Source organism: Galeopterus variegatus, unplaced genomic scaffold, assembly GCF_000696425.1.
Source record: "Galeopterus variegatus unplaced genomic scaffold, G_variegatus-3.0.2 Scaffold1278, whole genome shotgun sequence".
NCBI lineage: Eukaryota > Metazoa > Chordata > Mammalia > Dermoptera > Cynocephalidae > Galeopterus > Galeopterus variegatus.
The window spans coordinates 125033-134633 of NW_007727389.1; positions in this window are offsets into that span (position 1 = coordinate 125033).

Sequence of the window (9601 nt, forward strand, 5' to 3'; positions counted from 1 at the left end):
CCCAATCTATAATGTTTTATTTGGCTTCCATGGCATTATAAAATAAATTTTAATGGAGCATGTGTGCTTCAGGATGACAGACACCTGGCACTCTATTTTCTTAAACCTGTCTCTGTGACTCAATTAAGTTACTTAAAGCTGAAGACCCCCAAATCCTGATTATTGTACAACCATGTAAATGGGTAGCTCCCCATGCTGGACAAATGGTACATTCTTTAAAAGTCCTTTAGTTCTGTACATGTAGATCAATCACAGGTCCTGAAATCTTGAGAAATTCATTTACCTACTTAGAGTTCAGGAAGTAGAACATAAAACCAACAAAATGTTTGAATAATATTCAGATTTCATAAAGTTATAAGATTTGGATTTTCCGTGAATAATTTTGTGATAGCGAAGTCTCTGAAGTCCACTGACAAGACCTCTACAACTGTTTTGTAGCCCCTAAAGGCTACATGCAGAGAGCTAAAGTGTATTAATTGCCTTCTGTGTCAATTTCCTTTTAATATCTACAAATAAAAAACTACTTTCTTTCTTATTTGAACTTTGAATATGAGAATTGTTTTGTTAATGTCCATTATATTGCAAGCTCTCAATGATGTGTTGTAATTCATTGATCTGAATTATAAAATAATTTCTGTAATCTGTGATAATTGCTAAATTCTTTGGCTGAAACTTATTTTATTTATTTGAATTTCAGATTTCAACAGTAATATTTGCTCTTTGAGGCAAGTTAAATGATAAAATACAAAAATGTTTAAAGGCAAAGCTAAACAACACCCCCTCCCTTGTGCTCTTTATAACCACAGTTCCCTACCAAAGGTAATTACTATTCTGACTTCTAACAAGACACAGATAAACTGCTTGTTTTAGAATATCATAGAAAGGAATCATACACTACATATTATTTGTGGTTTGGATTATTTTGATCAATAGAATGATACTCAGATTTATCCAAATTGCCAAGAATTAACCTTTAATACAAACCAGAGCAGTCCCATGATCACCTGAATCATGATTACTTGGGGATGCTTCACTTTTAAAAGGCAGAAACCTGGGCCCCACCCTTGACCTACAGAATCTAAAATTCCAGGAGGAAAGAAGAGATTAAGCCCAACTCTCTAATTCTTATAAGCTCTCCCAGTAATTACTTTGCCTACCAAAGTTTTAGACTCTACACTAAAAACTTAATGCCTCTATTCACTTTCTTAATTCTGTGCTAATTTTTTATGGAAAGGATTTTTTAGGGGAAGCATGCTTTTTCTGTCATCATACCAATTATAAAGATACTTCAGAATCCGAAACTGATTAGTTGCACTTTTAATAGTTTAAATAACCTGCAAAACGCATTAACAACTCTTTCCAAATTCAGTATCTCAGCACATGTATTAAGAGAATCATTTTGTAGCCTTAAAAATTATAGTATCACCAAAAAAATTAGCTAAATTTCATCATTTACAATGTAAATGTACATACTTCAGAACATCATGCTGTACACAACAAATACATATAATATTATGTTAATTTAAAAAATTAAAAATAAAGTATCGGGTTTTGGCATTTTTAATTTTTTCTAAAATTTCCCTTGCCTTTCATTATACAGTCACTAAGAGCTTGAAACCTAGTAGAACCAAGCTAATTGTGATAGTTGTCTTAAACCAACATGTAATATAATGACAGTTTTACTATATAAGAACCATGGTTTTCTAGTAAAATTAAAATCAAAAAACAGCAAGGAAATACGCAACGAACCTAACAGTGAGAACCTTATCTTGGGCAAATCGGTATAGGATGTATTGTCTTTCTCTCAAAAAGAAGAAGAGTGCAAGAGAAATTGAATTTCAAATGTCCCTTGATGGTTCAAAAAATGTGAGAAGTTGCTAATATGTCATGATCATTCACTTATGACTATTGTTAGAAGTGCAACGAACCTAACAGTGAGAACCTTATCTTGGGCAAATCGGTATAGGATGTATTGTCTTTCTCTCAAAAAGAAGAGTGCAAGAGAAATTGAATTTCAAATGTCCCTTGATGATTCAAAAAATGTGAGAAGTTGCTAATATGTCATGATCATTCACTTATGACTATTGTTAGAAGTGTTAAATCACAATTGAACTTAACATATATAATCATACTGGAGTCTCTAGTAGCATCCAGCAAAGACTCTCGCTCAGCAAAATCTTGTACAAATATCTTTCTGATGATACCAAAGTCATATTGAGAATGAGTGAATTTCAGAAGCTTATAAATGCTTCCTCAAGTAAACTAGTACTTGTTAAGTGATATGAGCTTTTCAAAGATGCTCTTAATCCATTTATTTTCCAAGATGCTTCAATTTGTTTCTGAAAAAAGAGACTCTTTTTTCAACATTTCAGAACCTAAATATGATTCTTTAAGATTATAAATATCAGTGCTAGTATTAGACAAAATGGATCCTAGTTTACACTCTAAAGCCAATTGTTCTTGATTGGATGAGTTCATGAGTTTTAAATTTAAATATTGAGATTGGGTTACTAAAGTTCAAAGAAAATTTTTTTAAAGTTTACAAGTGCCATATTATTCAGGCAATAAAAAAATTTTTGCACAGGAAGCCACTTAAAATAGCTTAAGATAGTAAGCAATTATAGCATCTATATTACATTTGTAGATCCCAGAAATATTGTGCAATCCTAGCGTCACTGGGTAGAAACAATTCTCAAGGGATTCTTTAACTTATTCCCTTTCTTTCAGGCAGTAGGATGACCTTCCTATTTTCAAGGTCTTCTGAAAGAAATAGTCCACATAAAAATTTTTTAAAGAGTTATTTCTTTCACTTTAATATTTATATCTAAAGACATGCATTCCGTATTCCACTTTTCTAGATGTGAAAGTTAAGCCTTGAATTCTATTAGAAGTCATTGTTATAGGAACAAAATCCTTCTCTCCCATTAAGTCTTTACCTTGGATCACAGAGAAGAGAATGTCATTGTATCACAAATAAAAGAATGCCATTGGATCACAAAAAAGAGAATGTCATTCTCTTGGGAGAGGACGTGTGTGTACTTCTCTCCACCCCTTACTCTCCTCACCAATGGAAAAGTAGCTATGAGAGCTGGACCACCTGTTAGGCATGTCCCATGAATTAGTGGTGAGGTTACTTTGTCTCAAGAGCAGATGTATTAGTCCATTTCTGTTGCTTATAACAAAATACACAGAACTGGGTGATTTATTAGAAAAGGAAATTTACTGCTCACAGTTTCTGAGGCTGGGAAGTCCAAAGTCCAGGCAACACATCTGGTAAGAGCCTTGGTGGTGGCAATAGTGACAGCAGAGGTATCATATTGTAAAAATGGTGAAGCAGAGAGAGATACTAACCCCTCATTCACTCTCCTTTTAAAGCCCTCAGAACCATGCCCCCAACCACCATTATTAATCTACACTACAGCATGGTTTTATAATCTAATCACCTCTTCAAGATCCCAGCTTTCAATTACTGTAATAGGATTTCCCACCATCAACAGTTTCATTGGGGATTGAGCTTCAGTGAGATTGGGGCAGGGGAGACATCCAGTCTGTAGCATTCCACTCCTGACCCCGCAAAATTCACATCCTTTTCAGATACAAATATATTCATTTCATCCCCAAAGTCTTAACTTGTTTCAACTCAAAAGTCCCATCTGTAAAATCAAAAACAAGTTATCTATTTCCAAGATACAATGGTAGGGCAAGCATAGGGTACATATCCCCATTCAAAAAGAGAAAAATAGGCCGAAAAAAAGTTATAATAGCCAGGTCTTAAACCCATCAGGGAAGGTATTAAATCACACAGCAGATGAATCATGACTTCATGTTCAACATCCTCTGCATGCTGGTGTGGGGGTTGGGTCCCCAAGTCCTCAGGCAGCTCCACCTCTATGGCTTTCCTGGTGTCAGGTGATTCTTTGCTCTTGCAGGCTGGCATTGCACACTAGTAGCTCCACAATTCTGGGGTATCCATGGTGGCCCCACTCTCACAGCTCCACTAGGCATAGCACTGATGCGGTTTCTCTGCTACACTTCTATACACTTTGGTACCTACTCCTGGGACCAAAATCTGTATTAGTCAGGATTCTTCAGAGAGACAGAATCAATAGGATACATTATATCTATCAGAGGGGATTTATTAGGGGAATTAGCTCATACAATTGTGAAAAGAAGTCACACAATTGTGAAGAGAATTCCCACAATAGGCCATCTGCAAACTGGATGCTAGTAGCATGGCTCAGTCCAAGTCTGAAGGCCTCAGAACCAGGGAAGCCAGTGGTGTCATTGGTGTAAGTCCTGGAACCTAAAAGCTGAAGAGCCCCAAGCTCTGATGTCCACAGACAGAAGAGAAGAGTGTATCACAGCTCCAGTAGATAGAGAGAGCTATTTGCCTTTATTCTCATCTTTTGTTCTCTCTGGGCCCCCAAAGGATTAGATAGTTCCCGCCCATATTGAGAGTGGATCCTTCCCACCCAGTCCCCTCAGGCTCTCATGCTAATATCTTCTGGAAATACCCTCATGGGCACACCTGAAAAGATAGCTTTACCAGGTTTCCCAGCATTCCTTAATCTAATCAAGTTGACATCTACAATTAACCATCACAGCAGGTTAACAAGTCCTGTCATTTTCTGCCTTTGTTCTACATGGCAATTTTACTCAGTCTCCATGATAAACAAGCCACAAAGCAAATGACCCTTCAGAACCAGCCAAATATTTGTCATTGCTTTTGCAGTGTTTTTACCTATCACTAGAAGGACGTCACTATTTCTCAGTTATAAATATGGAGATAATAATCCTTCATGTGATGTTATGAAAAGCAAATGAGATGATACAAAGCGCTGTGTAAACAATAAAGCACTATACGAATACATAGTCCCTAGAAATAATTTCCCTTTTCTGTAAAATAATGGGGTTGGACAAAATCATTTTTAAGGATGCATTACATTCTAACGTTACCTCTAGCCCAGACCTATCTACCGAGTCTTAGATGCTTAACCAAACCGCCTATTGTATCCTTACCTAATGGGCACACATTAGGTAACTCCATAAATACTTAAACAAGCCACTTGGATATTTCATAGGTCCAAAGATGTCCAAAAGTAAATTCATGTCTTTCTTCCTGTTTTTCTGCCAGTGTTCACTATCTTGGTAAAGTGCATTGTAATCTACGCAATGACCCAAGCCAGAAACCAAGAAATTATCCTTGGCTCCTTCTTCAACCTCAAATCCAATTAACCACAAGATGTTAGTTATTTCTCTGAAACGTCTTTTAAATTGGTCCTCAGGTCTCCATATACACTGCCATCACCCTAGTCCAAGTCACCATCCTCTCTCACCTGGACTACTGCCATCACTTCTGAAGTAGACACCACATGTCAGTTTCCCCCTCTCTACACTCACTTCATTGGAGACAGAATGGTCACTTTAAAATATAAATCTAGTAGTGCCATTCTTCCTCTTAAAAATGCACAGTATCCTGTTACTGTTAATATAATGTCCAAGACCTTAACATACCTAAGGAAGCCCTTGCCTGATTCAATACCTACCTCCTTTTTCCTTGCCAATGCATGATTTCCATTCTCTAATCATTCTGCCCTTCTAATTCTTTGACAGTCCCATGTCCACCTCCCTCACATACTTGCCTTTATAGCTCAGACTCATTCTTTAGTTCTCAGTTCAGTGTTCCTTTCTCATAAGAGACTTCCCTGATTCTCCCCACCCACTTCTATGTAGAATATCTTATTAAATGCTCACTTAATTCTATGTAGCTCTCCTGTGCAGCATACATCATATGTAATTAGCCAATTATGGGGTATTTGTTTAATGATAATTTCAGTCTTTGTAGACAGAAAATGTGGTTGTCTCAAAAAAGTCTATATGTGAATCATCCTGTGCTTGTCTGGCATACCTTATGGAAGGAATGAAGGAAGGAAAAAAAGAGGGAAGGAAGGAAGGAACAAGGGAGGAAAGTAAATCTTACACATTTTATGGAATATGAATTAAACATATACAATCCAAACAAAGCACAAACAGTTAAGAAACCATCGTATTTTTTTTTCTTTTTAGGAGTCAGTGTGTACAATAAAGATAAAGATCTTTGACCTTTGTTTGTATGAAATTTTAAAGTCTCCTTATACACCAAGTTAAGGATTTCCTGATTTTTTGTTACCTAATAATAATAGATAGCTACTAACAATAATTTTATGTCATTGCAGTAAAGGCTTCAAGAATAAATTTTAAAAATATAAAGGTATTTTCTAAGACTATATACAGTTTTGATGGATTAGGAACAGCTTACTAAAAATTAAGATGAGTAATCAAGAAGTTGTTTGTATTAATTAAGTTAATACTAGCTGCTATAACAGACCCAAAAATAAATGATGGTTCAAACACAATAGAAGTTTACACAAAAGCCCAAATTTTTTTTTTTTTTTTTTTTCTGAATGGCAAAGGACTCTCATGTAAGTAGCAATTCAGGCAGTAAGGGGCTCTCCTTTCTGTGACTCTGTATCTCCAATATATGCCTTCCAAGGCCACTGGACCCAGCTGTGCCAAGTTGGTGGAAGAAGAAAGAGGTTAGAAGATTGACTGTCTGAATTCTACAAGCCAAACCTGGAAACGAAGCTTGTCTCTTCTGCTAACATTGCAACAGATATATCTCCAAAACATGGCTATACCTGAGTGCAAGAAAGACTGGAAAATGTGGCTTAACTCTATGGCTAAGAAGAGGAAGTATGGTTTGGTGCTACTTCCCCAAAGATTTGTCATTGGTCTACTTTCTGCCCATCTACCTTATTTTGCCTTAAAGGTAACTCTTAAAAGTTGACAATTCTGACCAATAACAGAATATTTAAAGAATAATAACATAATTATTAGGTACTGCATACAATCTCAACATTACAATACTTGTATGGTAATTTTCTCCTTAACAATGATTTCATGCTAATGAACTCAGATGCTTCCTATTGTTAACTTACTACTTATAATTCTTCCTTTCTAAAAAAATAGGAAAGGGAAATAATCTTCATAGATATACTTATAAAGAAGTGTAAAAACAAAGTTAGTAAGAGAATGACTTTAGCCTAGGAACGGTTCATTTCATAACAATTGTATAAAGAAACCTGAACAACACAACTTAATTTACGAACTTGCTAAATCTGAATAATAAAATTAGCATTCAGTGAATGTCAGCTACACTTATCTGCACAGTAATATCCATTTGCATGAATTCCCCATTATTGATAAAAGAAAAAAGTGAAACATAAAAAGGAAGGTAAAAAGTAATAAGTCTGTCAGAGTAACAGTAATGGAGGAAACATGGATTTTCAAGAAAATCTTGATGTATCCACCTCACTCTTAAGCCAAATCTGATTGAACCAGAACATTGAAACTTGCTTCCAGGAAGCTGCCACACGAATGCTTTTGGCTTTTTTCAATCTGCTTGGATTTTTTCACACGGCCTACCCAGATTTCAAAAACATTTCCAAGTACCCAAAGTATTTGGAGGAACTTTGGAATGCCATGTCTTGTGATAGTACAGGAGAGCAATAATAAAGCATCTCCCTGGTGAAGAATTAGGTCATGATCTGAAAGATAAACAAGAATATTAAATATTTAAATACATACAAATCTCTGACCCTACACAGTAACATGCATAGATTAGAAGGGGTTATCCAAGTACAAGAGTGAATTAAGATATTGTCTGTGATATATGGCTGCAGAGGTTAAGTACATAAAAACTCCAGTTAAGAGAGGCATATAATGACAACTGAGTTAACTTGAAACATAGCCAATTACACAGTAGCCTAAGGAAGACTGAGAAGACAGACTGAAAATAGAGGGTCAACTCTGGAGCACAGATAAGAGAAGCTTAGGCACCAGAGGTTAGTTTTTGAGCAAGCAGGACATGGAGAGAGGGTGTCCTGAACCACTGATTTATGTATTCTGTTCTGTTGTTTATCACACAATTAACTCTAATGATTCTGTCCTCATCAAGTGGTATTCTGATTATAATTTAGTTTCCCATGTAGCTCTGCCTAAAATGAGGTAATGTGTTAATCATGCCAATGCCAACATGAATAGCTCAGTCCGTTTGACAGTCATACTGTACGTTGTTCACTGACAATTTGGTCCTAGGTGCTTCATTAACATAACTCTGCTCCTGAGAAATAGGATTTACTCTCCGTATCCAAGAAAAGCAAGTTTCTGACCCCAAAAGACCCTGGACTGTGAATAATACAATATAGAACATTCCATCGTGAAATCACCTGGACAGCATGCCAGCCACATGATCAATGTCACTTCTTGACTACCAGCTTATTCACTATGGAATACTACTCTGCCATAAAAAAGAATGAAATACTCCTATTTGCAAAAAAGGTTTATTCTTCAGGCTCTCCTTACTCCCTTTTGATTCGTCCTTTACTCTGGTCTCACTTATTTTGGCAGAGACCTAAAATGTGTCTTTTTAAAAATATATAATGACTGGAAAGAATTTCAAATATGTTTTTCATTTCTTATTAGAGAGAGGAGCTTCTCATAGGTATGTCAAGTTAAGTTACCATCAAGTGGTTCTATAATTTTCCAGAGTCTTTCCAATTCACTGTCACTGTACACTATGGTAACAACCCTCAGGAAACTGGCCAAGAATACTGAACTAAGCATGGCTGAGGAAGGAACTAGTAACTTACAGAAAATGTACTGAGCATTCTGTCTCTGATCTTTTAACCACAGAGAAGTAGATGTTGTGAAATATGAAACAAAATTAATATTGAGATTCGCTATTACTTTATATACTAATAAACAGAAAAGTGTTAAACTATGACACACTATTGACTGCACAATGCATCCTCATTTCAGGGAGTTAAAATGTGAACAAAAATGTGCATCTGAGAGTTAATGAACTACAGTGTTGGCATTTATTCCTTCACTAAGGTTGATGTCAAACCCAAGGTACCATTTCTTAAATAGATGCCATGCAGGGAGAGGACTTCACAGGCCAGAATCAATCTTAGAAAGCTAGCTCAACGTCTCACCTGGTGCTTCTAATCTAGCTACTACAAATTACATAAATATCCACCCACCTAGTGATTTTTTGACCAGAATTCTTTAAGTTCACTAGAATAAATCTCTTTACTAAAGCTTCATTTAAATCCGGCCCATCTCGTGAGAAAACTTTTATAAGCGGTAAATATGCTCAGTCTCCTGTTGTAGTGAAGATCCACACCAATGAGTGCATGAGTATACATATGCAAAACTCATCATATTGTACACTTAAAACATATGCAGTTCATTTTACATCAGTTATACTGTTAGAGCTGTTTTTAAAAAGAAATAATATTCAGGACTGAGGGAGGAAAATGTAGCCCTTATAGTAAATGAACTTCTTGAGGGGCTGATCGTCAAGGGAAGAATAAATAAATATTTACACTGCAGTAAGAGGTTTGAAAGAGCACTGAGGAGCCAGCACTAGCTGTGGGGTAGTTATCTAGAACTTACACTTAAAGAAGGCATCCTGGAAGAAATGATGCCTCTGATACGTCTTAAATTGAGATGAAGATAGAGGCAAACCACTAAGCAGTAAAGAGGAAGAATGAGCACT